Here is a 15,881-nt window from a genome sequence, read left to right as displayed (position 1 = left end):
ACTACTAGTAGTAGCAGTAGTAGTAGCATTTGTACAAGCAGCAGCAGTAGTAGTAATAGTAGTAGTATTTGCCATGCATTGGGCTAGTAGTAGTAGTAAGAGTGGTAGCAATAGCAGTAGAAGTGGCAGCAGCAGGAGCAATTGGAGCAGCATATTTGACTTGCAGTGGGCCAGGAATAGTAGTAGAAGTAGCAGGAACAGCAATAATAGTAGTATATTTGCCATGCACTGGGCTAGTAGTATTGATAGTTGTAGTAGCGGAAGTAGCAGCAGCAGCACTAGTAGTAATAGTAGTAGTATTTGCCATATACTAGATTACTAGCATTAGCAGTAGTAGTAACATTACTATTAGCAGCAGTAGCTGTTGTAGTAATAGTAGTAGAATTTGCCATGCACTGGACTACTAGTAGTAGCAGTAGTAGTAGCAATAGTAGAAGCAGCAGCAGTAGTAGTAGTGTTAATATTTGCCATGCACTGGGCTATTAGTAGTAGTAGTATCAGCAGCACCTGTACAAGTAGCAGCAGCAGTAGTAGTAGCAGCAGTAGTAGTAATGGCAGCAGTGGTGGTAATAGTAGTAGTATTTGCCATGCACTGGCCTAGTAGTAGTAGTAGTAGTAGTAGTGGTAGAAAGAGCAGTAGAAGTGGCATCAGCAGCAGTAATAGTGGCAGCATATTTGACCTGCAGAGGGCCAGAAATAGAAGTAGAAGAATCAGCAAGAGCAATAGTAGTAGCCGGCCCACGCTGCGTTAGGCGAAGCCCAACCGCAGACCGGGCCGGCCCTCCTGCCCGACAGCAGGTGGCCCGAAGCCAGTGGGAGCCAGCATTGTGTTGGTAAAGCCCCTTAGGCCCAGCAACGCCACCCTTGCCCCCACGCCACCGTCCGAGCTCAGGACCCCGCCCCAGGTGGCCGGCAGGCCCGGGGAAGCGGCCTGGGCCCTCGACAACGCTCCCGCGCCCGGCCATGGTGAAACGGCGGAGGGGCGGCTTTTTCCGTATGGAGCTGTGGAGAGCCAGCCCGGCAGACAGGTGGCGGCGCCGGGGCTGGGCTCCAGTGGGGGCGGCCAGGTGCAGGTCGAGGGGCTCGCGGGCCGCACGGACGGCCCCCGGGTCCGCGGCCACGTCTGGTTTCCGTCAGGCGGAAGCGTCTGGTGTGTCTCCGCCTTCCAGGGCCGCCTTCTGGCCGCCTGGCAGCTCAGGCAGGCAGGGAGCGCCCCATCAGAAGCTTGCTGTGGTGGGAGGGGCCTGAGGAGGTGGGGCTTGCATCTGTACCCGGCGGGGGCGGAGATAGCCGCGAACGCCGCGGGCGCCAAAAGGAGAAGGCGGAGCGGGAGGCAAAAAGCCTAGAGCACCCGGTCTTCCCTAGAGGTCTCCCATCCAAGTTCTAACCAGGCCCGACCCTGCTTAGCTTCCGCGATCGCGGCGAGATCGGGCCCTTCTAGGCTGGTGGGGCAGTAGATGCCGGCGGCGTCGCGGGCTGCCTCTTGAGGCGCAGCTTATCAGGCGCTTGGGCCTTACCGTCAGCCCAGCGGCCCGCCCGTCCCGGCAGGGCCCCGCCGCCTGCCTAGGCCGGGGAACGGAGGTCTCGGGCACCTGGGGGTGGCGGAGGTGTTGGCGACCACCCAACCCAGGGCGGGCGGGACCCAGCAAACTTTTCGGCGCTTGACGCCCCGCCCCAGATCCCGCAGGCCGCTCACGGGGAAGTGGCCCAGGAGGCTTCCGGGCCCGGGGACCGCGGTCCCTTGGGAATCCCACCTGCCCGCCCACGCTGCGCTAGGCGCAGCTCAGACGCATACCGGACCGGCCCTCCTGACCGACAGAAGCTGGCCCGAAGCCACTGCGAGCCACCATTGAGTTGGCACGGCCCCTAAGACCCAGCCACGCCACCTTCGCCCCCATGTCACCGTCCGAGCTCAGGACCCCGCCCCAGGTGGCCGGCAGGCCCAGGGAAGCGGCCTGGGCCCTCGACCCCGCTCCCGCGCCCGGCCATAATGAAACGGCGGAGGGGCGGCTTTTTCCGTATGGAGCTGTGGAGAGCCAGCCCGGCAGACAGGTGGCGGCGCCGGCGCTGGGCTCCAGTGGGGGCGGCCAGGTGCAGGTCGAGGGGCTCGCGGGCCGCACGGACGGCCCCCGGGTCCGCGGCCACGTCTGGTTTCCGTCAGGCGGAAGCGTCTGGTGTGTCTCCGCCTTCCAGGGACGCCTTCTGGCCGCCTGGCCGCTCAGGCAGGCAGGGAGCGCCCCATCAGACGCTTGCTGTGGTGGGGGGGGCCTGAGGACGTGGGGCTTGCATCTGTACCCGGCGGGGGCGGAGATAGCCGCGAACGCCGCGGGCGCCAAAAGGAGAAGGGCCGCTCAGGCAGGCAGGGAGCGCCCCATCAGACGCTTGCTGTGGTGGGGGGGGCCTGAGGACGTGGGGCTTGCATCTGTACCCGGCGGGGGCGGAGATAGCCGCGAACGCCGCGGGCGCCAAAAGGAGAAGGCGGAGCGGGAGGCAAAAAGCCTAGAGCACGCGGTCTTCCCTAGAGGTCTCCCATCCAAGTTCTAACCAGGCCCGACCCTGCTTAGCTTCCGCGATCGCGGCGAGATCGGGCCCTTCTAGGCTGGTTTGGCAGTAGATGCCGGCGGGGTCGCGGGCTGCCTCTTGAGGCGCAGCTTAGCGGGCGCTTGGGCCTTACCGCCAGCCCAGCGGCCCGCCCGTCCCGGCAGGGCCCCGCCGCCCGCCTAGGCCGGGGAACGGAGGTAGCAGCAGCAGTAGAAGTAGCAGCAGTAGTGGTAATAGAAGTAGTATTTGCCATGCACTGGGCTAGTAGTAATAGTAGTGGTAGTAGCAGCAGGAGAAGTGGCTGCAGCAGCAGGAGTAGTAGCACCATATATTCCCTGCAGAGGGCCAGTAGTAGTAGTAGCAGTAGCAGCAATTGAAGTAGTAGTAGTAGATTTGCCATGCAGTGGACTGCTAGTAGTAGCAGTAGTAGTAGAGTTAGCATCAGCAATAGAAGTGGCATCAGCAGCAGTAATAGTACCAGCAGATTTGTCCTGCAGTGGGCCAGTAGTGATAATAGAAGTAGCAGCCATAGCAGTAGTAGTAGTAGATTTGCCATACACAGGGCTAGTAGTATTGATACTAGTAGTAGAAGTAGTAGCAGCATCAGGAGTAGTAGTAGTAGTATTTTCAATGCACTGGACTACTAGTAGTAGCAGTAGTAGTAGCATTTGTACAAGCAGCAGCAGTAGTAGTAATAGTAGTAGTATTTGCCATGCATTGGGCTAGTAGTAGTAGTAAGAGTGGTAGCAATAGCAGTAGAAGTGGCAGCAGCAGGAGCAATTGGAGCAGCATATTTGACTTGCAGTGGGCCAGGAATAGTAGTAGAAGTAGCAGGAACAGCAATAATAGTAGTATATTTGCCATGCACTGGGCTAGTAGTATTGATAGTTGTAGTAGCGGAAGTAGCAGCAGCAGCACTAGTAGTAATAGTAGTAGTATTTGCCATATACTAGAATACTAGCATTAGCAGTAGTAGTAACATTACTATTAGCAGCAGTAGCTGTTGTAGTAATAGTAGTAGAATTTGCCATGCACTGGACTACTAGTAGTAGCAGTAGTAGTAGCAATAGTAGAAGCAGCAGCAGTAGTAGTAGTGTTAATATTTGCCATGCACTGGGCTATTAGTAGTAGTAGTATCAGCAGCACCTGTACAAGTAGCAGCAGCAGTAGTAGTAGCAGCAGTAGTAGTAATGGCAGCAGTGGTGGTAATAGTAGTAGTATTTGCCATGCACTGGCCTAGTAGTAGTAGTAGTAGTAGTATTGGTAGAAAGAGCAGTAGAAGTGGCATCAGCAGCAGTAATAGTGGCAGCATATTTGACCTGCAGAGGGCCAGAAATAGAAGTAGAAGAATCAGCAAGAGCAATAGTAGTAGCCGGCCCACGCTGCGTTAGGCGAAGCCCAACCGCAGACCGGGCCGGCCCTCCTGCCCGACAGCAGGTGGCCCGAAGCCAGTGGGAGCCAGCATTGTGTTGGTAAAGCCCCTTAGGCCCAGCAACGCCACCCTTGCCCCCACGCCACCGTCCGAGCTCAGGACCCCGCCCCAGGTGGCCGGCAGGCCCGGGGAAGCGGCCTGGGCCCTCGACAACGCTCCCGCGCCCGGCCATGGTGAAACGGCGGAGGGGCGGCTTTTTCCGTATGGAGCTGTGGAGAGCCAGCCCGGCAGACAGGTGGCGGCGCCGGGGCTGGGCTCCAGTGGGGGCGGCCAGGTGCAGGTCGAGGGGCTCGCGGGCCGCACGGACGGCCCCCGGGTCCGCGGCCACGTCTGGTTTCCGTCAGGCGGAAGCGTCTGGTGTGTCTCCGCCTTCCAGGGCCGCCTTCTGGCCGCCTGGCAGCTCAGGCAGGCAGGGAGCGCCCCATCAGAAGCTTGCTGTGGTGGGAGGGGCCTGAGGAGGTGGGGCTTGCATCTGTACCCGGCGGGGGCGGAGATAGCCGCGAACGCCGCGGGCGCCAAAAGGAGAAGGCGGAGCGGGAGGCAAAAAGCCTAGAGCACCCGGTCTTCCCTAGAGGTCTCCCATCCAAGTTCTAACCAGGCCCGACCCTGCTTAGCTTCCGCGATCGCGGCGAGATCGGGCCCTTCTAGGCTGGTGGGGCAGTAGATGCCGGCGGCGTCGCGGGCTGCCTCTTGAGGCGCAGCTTATCAGGCGCTTGGGCCTTACCGTCAGCCCAGCGGCCCGCCCGTCCCGGCAGGGCCCCGCCGCCTGCCTAGGCCGGGGAACGGAGGTCTCGGGCACCTGGGGGTGGCGGAGGTGTTGGCGACCACCCAGCCCAGGGCGGGCGGGACCCAGCAAACTTTTCGGCGCTTGACGCCCCGCCCCAGATCCCGCAGGCCGCTCACGGGGAAGTGGCCCAGGAGGCTTCCGGGCCCGGGGACCGCGGTCCCTTGGGCATCCCACCTGCCCGCCCACGCTGCGCTAGGCGCAGCTCAGACGCATACCGGACCGGCCCTCCTGACCGACAGAAGCTGGCCCGAAGCCACTGCGAGCCACCATTGAGTTGGCACGGCCCCTAAGACCCAGCCACGCCACCTTCGCCCCCATGTCACCGTCCGAGCTCAGGACCCCGCCCCAGGTGGCCGGCAGGCCCAGGGAAGCGGCCTGGGCCCTCGACCCCGCTCCCACGCCCGGCCATAATGAAACGGCGGAGGGGCGGCTTTTTCCGTATGGAGCTGTGGAGAGCCAGCCCGGCAGACAGGTGGCGGCGCCAGGGCTGGGCTCCAGTGGGGGCGGCCAGGTGCAGGTCGAGGGGCTCGCGGGCCGCACGGACGGCCCCCGGGTCCGCGGCCACGTCTGGTTTCCGTCAGGCGGAAGCGTCTGGTGTGTCTCCGCCTTCCAGGGCCGCCTTCTGGCCGCCTGGCCGCTCAGGCAGGCAGGGAGCGCCCCATCAGACGCTTGCTGTGGTGGGGGGGGCCTGAGGAGGTGGGGCTTGCATCTGTACCCGGCGGGGGCGGAGATAGCCGCGAACGCCGCGGGCGCCAAAAGGAGAAGGCGGAGCGGGAGGCAAAAAGCCTAGAGCACCCGGTCTTCCCTAGAGGTCTCCCATCCAAGTTCTAACCAGGCCCGACCCTGCTTAGCTTCCGCGATCGCGGCGAGATCGGGCCCTTCTAGGCTGGTTTGGCAGTAGATGCCGGCGGGGTCGCGGGCTGCCTCTTGAGGCGCAGCTTAGCGGGCGCTTGGGCCTTACCGCCAGCCCAGCGGCCCGCCCGTCCCGGCAGGGCCCCGCCGCCCGCCTAGGCCGGGGAACGGAGGTAGCAGCAGCAGTAGAAGTAGCAGCAGTAGTGGTAATAGAAGTAGTATTTGCCATGCACTGGGCTTGTAGTAATAGTAGTGGTAGTAGCAGCAGGAGAAGTGGCTGCAGCAGCAGGAGTAGTAGCACCATATATTCCCTGCAGAGGGCCAGTAGTAGTAGTAGCAGTAGCAGCAATTGAAGTAGTAGTAGTAGATTTGCCATGCAGTGGACTGCTAGTAGTAGCAGTAGTAGTAGAGTTAGCATCAGCAATAGAAGTGGCATCAGCAGCAGTAATAGTACCAGCAGATTTGTCCTGTAGTGGGCCAGTAGTGATAATAGAAGTAGCAGCCATAGCAGTAGTAGTAGTAGATTTGCCATACACAGGGCTAGTAGTATTGATACTAGTAGTAGAAGTAGTAGCAGCATCAGGAGTAGTAGTAGTAGTATTTTCAATGCACTGGACTACTAGTAGTAGCAGTAGTAGTAGCATTTGTACAAGCAGCAGCAGTAGTAGTAATAGTAGTAGTATTTGCCATGCATTGGGCTAGTAGTAGTAGTAAGAGTGGTAGCAATAGCAGTAGAAGTGGCAGCAGCAGGAGCAATTGGAGCAGCATATTTGACTTGCAGTGGGCCAGGAATAGTAGTAGAAGTAGCAGGAACAGCAATAATAGTAGTATATTTGCCATGCACTGGGCTAGTAGTATTGATAGTTGTAGTAGCGGAAGTAGCAGCAGCAGCACTAGTAGTAATAGTAGTAGTATTTGCCATATACTAGATTACTAGCATTAGCAGTAGTAGTAACATTACTATTAGCAGCAGTAGCTGTTGTAGTAATAGTAGTAGAATTTGCCATGCACTGGACTACTAGTAGTAGCAGTAGTAGTAGCAATAGTAGAAGCAGCAGCAGTAGTAGTAGTGTTAATATTTGCCATGCACTGGGCTATTAGTAGTAGTAGTATCAGCAGCACCTGTACAAGTAGCAGCAGCAGTAGTAGTAGCAGCAGTAGTAGTAATGGCAGCAGTGGTGGTAATAGTAGTAGTATTTGCCATGCACTGGCCTAGTAGTAGTAGTAGTAGTAGTAGTGGTAGAAAGAGCAGTAGAAGTGGCATCAGCAGCAGTAATAGTGGCAGCATATTTGACCTGCAGAGGGCCAGAAATAGAAGTAGAAGAATCAGCAAGAGCAATAGTAGTAGCCGGCCCACGCTGCGTTAGGCGAAGCCCAACCGCAGACCGGGCCGGCCCTCCTGCCCGACAGCAGGTGGCCCGAAGCCAGTGGGAGCCAGCATTGTGTTGGTAAAGCCCCTTAGGCCCAGCAACGCCACCCTTGCCCCCACGCCACCGTCCGAGCTCAGGACCCCGCCCCAGGTGGCCGGCAGGCCCGGGGAAGCGGCCTGGGCCCTCGACAACGCTCCCGCGCCCGGCCATGGTGAAACGGCGGAGGGGCGGCTTTTTCCGTATGGAGCTGTGGAGAGCCAGCCCGGCAGACAGGTGGCGGCGCCGGGGCTGGGCTCCAGTGGGGGCGGCCAGGTGCAGGTCGAGGGGCTCGCGGGCCGCACGGACGGCCCCCGGGTCCGCGGCCACGTCTGGTTTCCGTCAGGCGGAAGCGTCTGGTGTGTCTCCGCCTTCCAGGGCCGCCTTCTGGCCGCCTGGCAGCTCAGGCAGGCAGGGAGCGCCCCATCAGAAGCTTGCTGTGGTGGGAGGGGCCTGAGGAGGTGGGGCTTGCATCTGTACCCGGCGGGGGCGGAGATAGCCGCGAACGCCGCGGGCGCCAAAAGGAGAAGGCGGAGCGGGAGGCAAAAAGCCTAGAGCACCCGGTCTTCCCTAGAGGTCTCCCATCCAAGTTCTAACCAGGCCCGACCCTGCTTAGCTTCCGCGATCGCGGCGAGATCGGGCCCTTCTAGGCTGGTGGGGCAGTAGATGCCGGCGGCGTCGCGGGCTGCCTCTTGAGGCGCAGCTTATCAGGCGCTTGGGCCTTACCGTCAGCCCAGCGGCCCGCCCGTCCCGGCAGGGCCCCGCCGCCTGCCTAGGCCGGGGAACGGAGGTCTCGGGCACCTGGGGGTGGCGGAGGTGTTGGCGACCACCCAACCCAGGGCGGGCGGGACCCAGCAAACTTTTCGGCGCTTGACGCCCCGCCCCAGATCCCGCAGGCCGCTCACGGGGAAGTGGCCCAGGAGGCTTCCGGGCCCGGGGACCGCGGTCCCTTGGGAATCCCACCTGCCCGCCCACGCTGCGCTAGGCGCAGCTCAGACGCATACCGGACCGGCCCTCCTGACCGACAGAAGCTGGCCCGAAGCCACTGCGAGCCACCATTGAGTTGGCACGGCCCCTAAGACCCAGCCACGCCACCTTCGCCCCCATGTCACCGTCCGAGCTCAGGACCCCGCCCCAGGTGGCCGGCAGGCCCAGGGAAGCGGCCTGGGCCCTCGACCCCGCTCCCGCGCCCGGCCATAATGAAACGGCGGAGGGGCGGCTTTTTCCGTATGGAGCTGTGGAGAGCCAGCCCGGCAGACAGGTGGCGGCGCCGGCGCTGGGCTCCAGTGGGGGCGGCCAGGTGCAGGTCGAGGGGCTCGCGGGCCGCACGGACGGCCCCCGGGTCCGCGGCCACGTCTGGTTTCCGTCAGGCGGAAGCGTCTGGTGTGTCTCCGCCTTCCAGGGACGCCTTCTGGCCGCCTGGCCGCTCAGGCAGGCAGGGAGCGCCCCATCAGACGCTTGCTGTGGTGGGGGGGGCCTGAGGACGTGGGGCTTGCATCTGTACCCGGCGGGGGCGGAGATAGCCGCGAACGCCGCGGGCGCCAAAAGGAGAAGGCGGAGCGGGAGGCAAAAAGCCTAGAGCACGCGGTCTTCCCTAGAGGTCTCCCATCCAAGTTCTAACCAGGCCCGACCCTGCTTAGCTTCCGCGATCGCGGCGAGATCGGGCCCTTCTAGGCTGGTTTGGCAGTAGATGCCGGCGGGGTCGCGGGCTGCCTCTTGAGGCGCAGCTTAGCGGGCGCTTGGGCCTTACCGTCAGCCCAGCGGCCCGCCCGTCCCGGCAGGGCCCCGCCGCCCGCCTAGGCCGGGGAACGGAGGTAGCAGCAGCAGTAGAAGTAGCAGCAGTAGTGGTAATAGAAGTAGTATTTGCCATGCACTGGGCTAGTAGTAATAGTAGTGGTAGTAGCAGCAGGAGAAGTGGCTGCAGCAGCAGGAGTAGTAGCACCATATATTCCCTGCAGAGGGCCAGTAGTAGTAGTAGCAGTAGCAGCAATTGAAGTAGTAGTAGTAGATTTGCCATGCAGTGGACTGCTAGTAGTAGCAGTAGTAGTAGAGTTAGCATCAGCAATAGAAGTGGCATCAGCAGCAGTAATAGTACCAGCAGATTTGTCCTGCAGTGGGCCAGTAGTGATAATAGAAGTAGCAGCCATAGCAGTAGTAGTAGTAGATTTGCCATACACAGGGCTAGTAGTATTGATACTAGTAGTAGAAGTAGTAGCAGCATCAGGAGTAGTAGTAGTAGTATTTTCAATGCACTGGACTACTAGTAGTAGCAGTAGTAGTAGCATTTGTACAAGCAGCAGCAGTAGTAGTAATAGTAGTAGTATTTGCCATGCATTGGGCTAGTAGTAGTAGTAAGAGTGGTAGCAATAGCAGTAGAAGTGGCAGCAGCAGGAGCAATTGGAGCAGCATATTTGACTTGCAGTGGGCCAGGAATAGTAGTAGAAGTAGCAGGAACAGCAATAATAGTAGTATATTTGCCATGCACTGGGCTAGTAGTATTGATAGTTGTAGTAGCGGAAGTAGCAGCAGCAGCACTAGTAGTAATAGTAGTAGTATTTGCCATATACTAGATTACTAGCATTAGCAGTAGTAGTAACATTACTATTAGCAGCAGTAGCTGTTGTAGTAATAGTAGTAGAATTTGCCATGCACTGGACTACTAGTAGTAGCAGTAGTAGTAGCAATAGTAGAAGCAGCAGCAGTAGTAGTAGTGTTAATATTTGCCATGCACTGGGCTATTAGTAGTAGTAGTATCAGCAGCACCTGTACAAGTAGCAGCAGCAGTAGTAGTAGCAGCAGTAGTAGTAATGGCAGCAGTGGTGGTAATAGTAGTAGTATTTGCCATGCACTGGCCTAGTAGTAGTAGTAGTAGTAGTAGTGGTAGAAACAGCAGTAGAAGTGGCATCAGCAGCAGTAATAGTGGCAGCATATTTGACCTGCAGAGGGCCAGAAATAGAAGTAGAAGAATCAGCAAGAGCAATAGTAGTAGCCGGCCCACGCTGCGTTAGGCGAAGCCCAACCGCAGACCGGGCCGGCCCTCCTGCCCGACAGCAGGTGGCCCGAAGCCAGTGGGAGCCAGCATTGTGTTGGTAAAGCCCCTTAGGCCCAGCAACGCCACCCTTGCCCCCACGCCACCGTCCGAGCTCAGGACCCTGCCCCAGGTGGCCGGCAGGCCCGGGGAAGCGGCCTGGGCCCTCGACAACGCTCCCGCGCCCGGCCATGGTGAAACGGCGGAGGGGCGGCTTTTTCCGTATGGAGCTGTGGAGAGCCAGCCCGGCAGACAGGTGGCGGCGCCGGGGCTGGGCTCCAGTGGGGGCGGCCAGGTGCAGGTCGAGGGGCTCGCGGGCCGCACGGACGGCCCCCAGGTCCGCGGCCACGTCTGGTTTCCGTCAGGCGGAAGCGTCTGGTGTGTCTCCGCCTTCCAGGGCCGCCTTCTGGCCGCCTGGCAGCTCAGGCAGGCAGGGAGCGCCCCATCAGAAGCTTGCTGTGGTGGGAGGGGCCTGAGGAGGTGGGGCTTGCATCTGTACCCGGCGGGGGCGGAGATAGCCGCGAACGCCGCGGGCGCCAAAAGAAGGCGGAGCGGGAGGCAAAAAGCCTAGAGCACCCGGTCTTCCCTAGAGGTCTCCCATCCAAGTTCTAACCAGGCCCGACCCTGCTTAGCTTCCGCGATCGCGGCGAGATCGGGCCCTTCTAGGCTGGTGGGGCAGTAGATGCCGGCGGCGTCACGGGCTGCCTCTTGAGGCGCAGCTTATCAGGCGCTTGGGCCTTACCGTCAGCCCAGCGGCCCGCCCGTCCCGGCAGGGCCCCGCCGCCTGCCTAGGCCGGGGAACGGAGGTCTTGGGCACCTGGGGGTGGCGGAGGTGTTGGCGACCACCCAGCCCAGGGCGGGCGCGACCCAGCAAACTTTTCGGCGCTTGACGCCCCGCCCCAGATCCCGCAGGCCGCTCACGGGGAAGTGGCCCAGGAGGCTTCCGGGCCCGGGGACCGCGGTCCCTTGGGCATCCCACCTGCCCGCCCACGCTGCGCTAGGCGCAGCTCAGACGCATACCGGACCGGCCCTCCTGACCGACAGAAGCTGGCCCGAAGCCACTGCGAGCCACCATTGAGTTGGCACGGCCCCTAAGACCCAGCCACGCCACCTTCGCCCCCATGTCACCGTCCGAGCTCAGGACCCCGCCCCAGGTGGCCGGCAGGCCCAGGGAAGCGGCCTGGGCCCTCGACCCCGCTCCCACGCCCGGCCATAATGAAACGGAGGAGGGGCGGCTTTTTCCGTATGGAGCTGTGGAGAGCCAGCCCGGCAGACAGGTGGCGGCGCCAGGGCTGGGCTCCAGTGGGGGCGGCCAGGTGCAGGTCGAGGGGCTCGCGGGCCGCACGGACGGCCCCCGGGTCCGCGGCCACGTCTGGTTTCCGTCAGGCGGAAGCGTCTGGTGTGTCTCCGCCTTCCAGGGCCGCCTTCTGGCCGCCTGGCCGCTCAGGCAGGCAGGGAGCGCCCCATCAGACGCTTGCTGTGGTGGGGGGGGCCTGAGGAGGTGGGGCTTGCATCTGTACCCGGCGGGGGCGGAGATAGCCACGAACGCCGCGGGCGCCAAAAGGAGAAGGCGGAGCGGGAGGCAAAAAGCCTAGAGCACCCGGTCTTCCCTAGAGGTCTCCCATCCAAGTTCTAACCAGGCCCGACCCTGCTTAGCTTCCGCGATCGCGGCGAGATCGGGCCCTTCTAGGCTGGTTTGGCAGTAGATGCCGGCGGGGTCGCGGGCTGCCTCTTGAGGCGCAGCTTAGCGGGCGCTTGGGCCTTACCGCCAGCCCAGTGGCCCGCCCGTCCCGGCAGGGCCCCGCCGCCCGCCTAGGCCGGGGAACGGAGGTAGCAGCAGCAGTAGAAGTAGCAGCAGTAGTGGTAATAGAAGTAGTATTTGCCATGCACTGGGCTAGTAGTAATAGTAGTGGTAGTAGCAGCAGGAGAAGTGGCTGCAGCAGCAGGAGTAGTAGCACCATATATTCCCTGCAGAGGGCCAGTAGTAGTAGTAGCAGTAGCAGCAATTGAAGTAGTAGTAGTAGATTTGCCATGCAGTGGACTGCTAGTAGTAGCAGTAGTAGTAGAGTTAGCATCAGCAATAGAAGTGGCATCAGCAGCAGTAATAGTACCAGCAGATTTGTCCTGCAGTGGGCCAGTAGTGATAATAGAAGTAGCAGCCATAGCAGTAGTAGTAGTAGATTTGCCATACACAGGGCTAGTAGTATTGATACTAGTAGTAGAAGTAGTAGCAGCATCAGGAGTAGTAGTAGTAGTATTTTCAATGCACTGGACTACTAGTAGTAGCAGTAGTAGTAGCATTTGTACAAGCAGCAGCAGTAGTAGTAATAGTAGTAGTATTTGCCATGCATTGGGCTAGTAGTAGTAGTAAGAGTGGTAGCAATAGCAGTAGAAGTGGCAGCAGCAGGAGCAATTGGAGCAGCATATTTGACTTGCAGTGGGCCAGGAATAGTAGTAGAAGTAGCAGGAACAGCAATAATAGTAGTATATTTGCCATGCACTGGGCTAGTAGTATTGATAGTTGTAGTAGCGGAAGTAGCAGCAGCAGCACTAGTAGTAATAGTAGTAGTATTTGCCATATACTAGATTACTAGCATTAGCAGTAGTAGTAACATTACTATTAGCAGCAGTAGCTGTTGTAGTAATAGTAGTAGAATTTGCCATGCACTGGACTACTAGTAGTAGCAGTAGTAGTAGCAATAGTAGAAGCAGCAGCAGTAGTAGTAGTGTTAATATTTGCCATGCACTGGGCTATTAGTAGTAGTAGTATCAGCAGCACCTGTACAAGTAGCAGCAGCAGTAGTAGTAGCAGCAGTAGTAGTAATGGCAGCAGTGGTGGTAATAGTAGTAGTATTTGCCATGCACTGGCCTAGTAGTAGTAGTAGTAGTAGTAGTGGTAGAAACAGCAGTAGAAGTGGCATCAGCAGCAGTAATAGTGGCAGCATATTTGACCTGCAGAGGGCCAGAAATAGAAGTAGAAGAATCAGCAAGAGCAATAGTAGTAGCCGGCCCACGCTGCGTTAGGCGAAGCCCAACCGCAGACCGGGCCGGCCCTCCTGCCCGACAGCAGGTGGCCCGAAGCCAGTGGGAGCCAGCATTGTGTTGGTAAAGCCCCTTAGGCCCAGCAACGCCACCCTTGCCCCCACGCCACCGTCCGAGGTCAGGACCCTGCCCCAGGTGGCCGGCAGGCCCAGGGAAGCGGCCTGGGCCCTCGACCCCGCTCCCGCGCCCGGCCATGGTGAAACGGCGGAGGGGCGGCTTTTTCCGTATGGAGTTGTGGAGAGCCAGCCCGGCAGACAGGTGGCGGCGCCGGGGCTGGGCTCCAGTGGGGGCGGCCAGGTGCAGGTCGAGGGGCTCGCGGGCCGCACGGACGGCCCCCGGGTCCGCGGCCACGTCTGGTTTCCGTCAGGCGGAAGCGTCTGGTGTGTCTCCGCCTTCCAGGGACGCCTTCTGGCCGCCTGGCCGCTCAGGCAGGCAGGGAGCGCCCCATCAGACGCTTGCTGTGGTGGGGGGGGCCTGAGGAGGTGGGGCTTGCATCTGTACCCGGCGGGGGCGGAGATAGCCGCGAACGCCGCGGGCGCCAAAAGGAGAAGGCGGAGCGGGAGGCAAAAAGCCTAGAGCACCCGGTCTTCCCTAGAGGTCTCCCATCCAAGTTCTAACCAGGCCCGACCCTGCTTAGCTTCCGCGATCGCGGCGAGATCGGGCCCTTCTAGGCTGGTTTGGCAGTAGATGCCGGCGGGGTCGCGGGCTGCCTCTTGAGGCGCAGCTTAGCGGGCGCTTGGGCCTTACCGCCAGCCCAGCGGCCCGCCCGTCCCGGCAGGGCCCCGCCGCCTGCCTAGGCCGGGGAACGGAGGTCTCGGGCACCTGGGGGTGGCGGAGGTGTTGGCGACCACCCAGCCCAGGGCGGGCGCGACCCAGCAAACTTTTCGGTGCTTGACGCCCCGCCCCAGATCCCGCAGGCCGCTCACGGGGAAGTGGCCCAGGAGGCTTCCGGGCCCGGGGACCGCGGTCCCTTGGGCATCCCACCTGCCCGCCCACGCTGCGCTAGGCGCAGCTCAGACGCATACCGGACCGGCCCTCCTGACCGACAGAAGCTGGCCCGAAGCCACTGCGAGCCACCATTGAGTTGGCACGGCCCCTAAGACCCAGCCACGCCACCTTCGCCCCCATGTCACCGTCCGAGCTCAGGACCCCGCCCCAGGTGGCCGGCAGGCCCAGGGAAGCGGCCTGGGCCCTCGACCCCGCTCCCACGCCCGGCCATAATGAAACGGCGGAGGGGCGGCTTTTTCCGTATGGAGCTGTGGAGAGCCAGCCCGGCAGACAGGTGGCGGCGCCAGGGCTGGGCTCCAGTGGGGGCGGCCAGGTGCAGGTCGAGGGGCTCGCGGGCCGCACGGACGGCCCCCGGGTCCGCGGCCACGTCTGGTTTCCGTCAGGCGGAAGCGTCTGGTGTGTCTCCGCCTTCCAGGGCCGCCTTCTGGCCGCCTGGCCGCTCAGGCAGGCAGGGAGCGCCCCATCAGACGCTTGCTGTGGTGGGGGGGGCCTGAGGAGGTGGGGCTTGCATCTGTACCCGGCGGGGGCGGAGATAGCCGCGAACGCCGCGGGCGCCAAAAGGAGAAGGCGGAGCGGGAGGCAAAAAGCCTAGAGCACCCGGTCTTCCCTAGAGGTCTCCCATCCAAGTTCTAACCAGGCCCGACCCTGCTTAGCTTCCGCGATCGCGGCGAGATCGGGCCCTTCTAGGCTGGTTTGGCAGTAGATGCCGGCGGGGTCGCGGGCTGCCTCTTGAGGCGCAGCTTAGCGGGCGCTTGGGCCTTACCGTCAGCCCAGCGGCCCGCCCGTCCCGGCAGGGCCCCGCCGCCTGCCTAGGCCGGGGAACGGAGGTCTCGGGCACCTGGGGGTGGCGGAGGTGTTGGCGACCACCCAGCCCAGGGCGGGCGCGACCCAGCAAACTTTTCGGCGCTTGACGCCCCGCCCCAGATCCCGCAGGCCGCTCACGGGGAAGTGGCCCAGGAGGCTTCCGGGCCCGGGGACCGCGGTCCCTTGGGCATCCCACCTGCCCGCCCACGCTGCGCTAGGCGCAGCTCAGACGCATACCGGACCGGCCCTCCTGACCGACAGAAGCTGGCCCGAAGCCACTGCGAGCCACCATTGAGTTGGCACGGCCCCTAAGACCCAGCCACGCCACCTTCGCCCCCATGTCACCGTCCGAGCTCAGGACCCCGCCCCAGGTGGCCGGCAGGCCCAGGGAAGCGGCCTGGGCCCTCGACCCCGCTCCCACGCCCGGCCATAATGAAACGGCGGAGGGGCGGCTTTTTCCGTATGGAGCTGTGGAGAGCCAGCCCGGCAGACAGGTGGCGGCGCCAGGGCTGGGCTCCAGTGGGGGCGGCCAGGTGCAGGTCGAGGGGCTCGCGGGCCGCACGGACGGCCCCCGGGTCCGCGGCCACGTCTGGTTTCCGTCAGGCGGAAGCGTCTGGTGTGTCTCCGCCTTCCAGGGCCGCCTTCTGGCCGCCTGGCCGCTCAGGCAGGCAGGGAGCGCCCCATCAGACGCTTGCTGTGGTGGGGGGGGCCTGAGGAGGTGGGGCTTGCATCTGTACCCGGCGGGGGCGGAGATAGCCGCGAACGCCGCGGGCGCCAAAAGGAGAAGGCGGAGCGGGAGGCAAAAAGCCTAGAGCACCCGGTCTTCCCTAGAGGTCTCCCATCCAAGTTCTAACCAGGCCCGACCCTGCTTAGCTTCCGCGATCGCGGCGAGATCGGGCCCTTCTAGGCTGGTTTGGCAGTAGATGCCGGCGGGGTCGCGGGCTGCCTCTTGAGGCGCAGCTTAGCGGGCGCTTGGGCCTT

The sequence above is a fragment of the Delphinus delphis genome, chromosome 9 (assembly GCF_949987515.2).
Source record: "Delphinus delphis chromosome 9, mDelDel1.2, whole genome shotgun sequence".
NCBI lineage: Eukaryota > Metazoa > Chordata > Mammalia > Artiodactyla > Delphinidae > Delphinus > Delphinus delphis.
The sequence above is the reverse complement of the archived record's forward strand: the minus strand, read 5'-3'. Positions refer to the sequence as shown.